Source organism: Lactuca virosa, chromosome 4, assembly GCF_052849685.1.
Source record: "Lactuca virosa cultivar CGN04683 chromosome 4, Lactuca_virosa_CGN04683_v6, whole genome shotgun sequence".
Classification (NCBI taxonomy): Eukaryota; Viridiplantae; Streptophyta; class Magnoliopsida; order Asterales; family Asteraceae; genus Lactuca; species Lactuca virosa.
This window is the reverse complement of record NC_136429.1, coordinates 261,816,267-261,818,862: the sequence shown is the minus strand read 5'-3', so window position 1 is coordinate 261,818,862 and position 2,596 is coordinate 261,816,267. Positions and strand designations below refer to the sequence as shown.

General features: G+C 37.5%; 1 long non-coding RNA gene across 1 annotated transcript; it reads right to left on the bottom strand.

Annotated features, from left to right (window-relative positions):
* Positions 1-224: 224 nt before the first annotated feature.
* LOC145108034 (uncharacterized) lies at positions 225-724 on the bottom strand. Its single transcript, XR_013708055.1, has 3 exons — positions 647-724; positions 395-551; positions 225-271 (listed from the first exon to the last, which is right to left on the bottom strand). It is a non-coding gene; the product is annotated as an uncharacterized LOC145108034 (long non-coding RNA).
* Between the last annotated feature and the right edge of the window lie 1,872 nt (positions 725-2,596).

Here is a 2,596-nt window from a genome sequence, read left to right as displayed (position 1 = left end):
AAGCAAGAGGGTTAAATCCAAAACTGAAAAATCTTTAATAACCCCACTTTTGTCATAATATATGAAGTATACTTTAGTAACTTACAAAGTCATGAGTAAAGCATAAATTGAACCTCTTTGTTATACCATTCGATAAAGAAATCTCCAGAAGTAGAAGACGAAGATATGATGGCCCAACCTTGAACACTGATATTGATTATCCATTTATGCGTTCACAAAGCTCTCCTGCTTCAACCTTTTTTCGTCCATTCAAGTTTTCAATTGGCACCACCTGAGAGATAAATAGAGATTAACATAATATAATATAGTATAATATATCTATATATCATGAAATATGTGAAGGTTTTATGTGTTAAACTGTTAATGAAAAAATATATTAAAGAAAAAAGGAAACCTTTATAATGGTATTTTGGAGTGTTCTGTTGAGCAAGAATGGATTCCTTTTAGGTAAAGTTTGGTCTTCAATTAAGATGTAAAGGATCTTGAGTGCAAGTTCAGATGTAATAAGCTCTCGTGCATGCTGCCCAAAACTCTGGAAGACAACTAATCATCTGTCAAAAAGATCAGCTACCAATCATAACCTCAGACAACATAACATATTATCTATATTTCCTTACATGTGATGTGATTTTGTAAATGAACTTACAAGAAGGATTCGGAACTTTGACTTGTCTTCTTCAATCTCATGTATCTTCTGGAAATATGTAACTACATTGAGTTCAGCTTGGTAGCCCCTGTTTGAACTTGTAAATGTCTCCATCTGTTGGATAGTCAAAGAGTCAAACAAGTATAAATGCTAGAAACAGGGTAAAGAAAAGACACAAAACTCACATGGAATCTATCTTGGTGACGATGAACCAATTTTTTTATCCCTTCCATTAATGTGGCAATGGATAAAGAAGCAACGATAAACAAGTGTTACCTAAATTGATATGTATGTAACATACAATCAACGATCGAGAAACAATTGCCCTAGATTCAAAACCAAATGAAATGAAGAGGTGTTGAATGGATAATCAATATCAGTGTTCAAATTAGGGGTGTGTGTGCGTTTAGATCGTGGTGCTCTTCCCACAAACCCACACAAAATATTCATTAGAGAAACCAAACATCCACAAAAAATGTTTACAGATAGAAATTACTTTTGGGAGCACCTGATCGCGAGCTACGACAGAGGCGGAGGTGGGTTGTAATGTTGCCGGACCAGATGGTGGTTGAACGTGATGTTGGTGTGTGATGTTGCCGGAGTCAGGTGGCGACGGTGGAGGCGCTGAGACATTCAACAACGACGCCAAGAGAGAGACGGTAGAGATTGGTTGTTGTGTAGAGGAGATTAGGGTAACTGCGTGTAATACTGTAATATACATGTAGGTGTTTGGGTTGTGAATGGTTGGTGGACTTCCAGGGCGTCGATAGAGAAGAGGAGACACTGCGATTTTTTGGTTAGTATCGATCGATTCTGAAGCGATTAGGAAGGAGACGCAAAGAAGAGGGGTTCGATTTTCTTCTGATGGCGACTGTTGTGTCTAGTGTTAGTGTGTGATTAGGGTAACAACAAGGTAATACCGTGTATAATGTGATTATAAGCTTAATATTATTGTACATCACGTAATAGATATTGTACTTCTTAATTTTCAAGAAATAAGCAATATGTTTAATAATATATATATATATATATATATATATATATATATATATATATATATATAAAATGAGGGTAGAGTTAGGAACATTACCTAATTCCACCACTGTTCATCAAGTTATCTAACTCTATTATGGTGACCGCCTCCAGATCCTTCCCCACTGCTCTTCTACATGCAGTTCCTTTCGCAGCTTCCATTTTGCTCTCCCATCGTCGTTTCCACTTTGTCTTCAGTGAATCAAAGAGCCATCTGCGTCTTCTATGTTGCGCTTCTTATTTATCGGCAACCTGTCGGAGGTAACATTTGAGATCCCGTAGATATCGGTTGGTGAGACTCCTCCAATTCTTGTCTTCTATAATCGTCTGCGGTATTAATTTCTTATCATTCCACATAAACACTTCAATTGTTTGATGTATCACCACTCTTTCTTATCAATCCGAATTGCTAACTTTTGTTAATTCCTTTCTTGCGTCTTCTTTAACCTCCTGACCCCGACCCTACACGATTAGAGGTGATGACCCTCTCTTTTTGCTTATCTGATTCCATTATGCGTACTTACTCTTCCAATCGTTACCAAAAGAGGTCGGGTATGTCGATTTAAGGTATGTCCCTTTTTTGCTCTGTCGATGGCGCTGTTTGATTTCGACCTCTGTGTTGAAGGAACCCAACCTCCATGAGCAAGGTGGTTCCAAGTTCAATTTTCGGTTGTCAAGTGTTTTCAATACTAAAGCGAAGAACTTAGTCGGGACATGAAGATAACCTCAGGTTTGTTGTTTGTTACTTCATTTCATATCAAAATCAAAGGTTTTTTTTTTCTATAGTCGACAATTGCATCATGTCGTTTGAAGCATCGGTATTGCACTCTCTTATTGCGATTGATTGTTGTTGCTGCAACATGTATAACCATCGACCCCAACTGTCATCAGGTACTTTGGTTTGGGGAGAGACGGAAA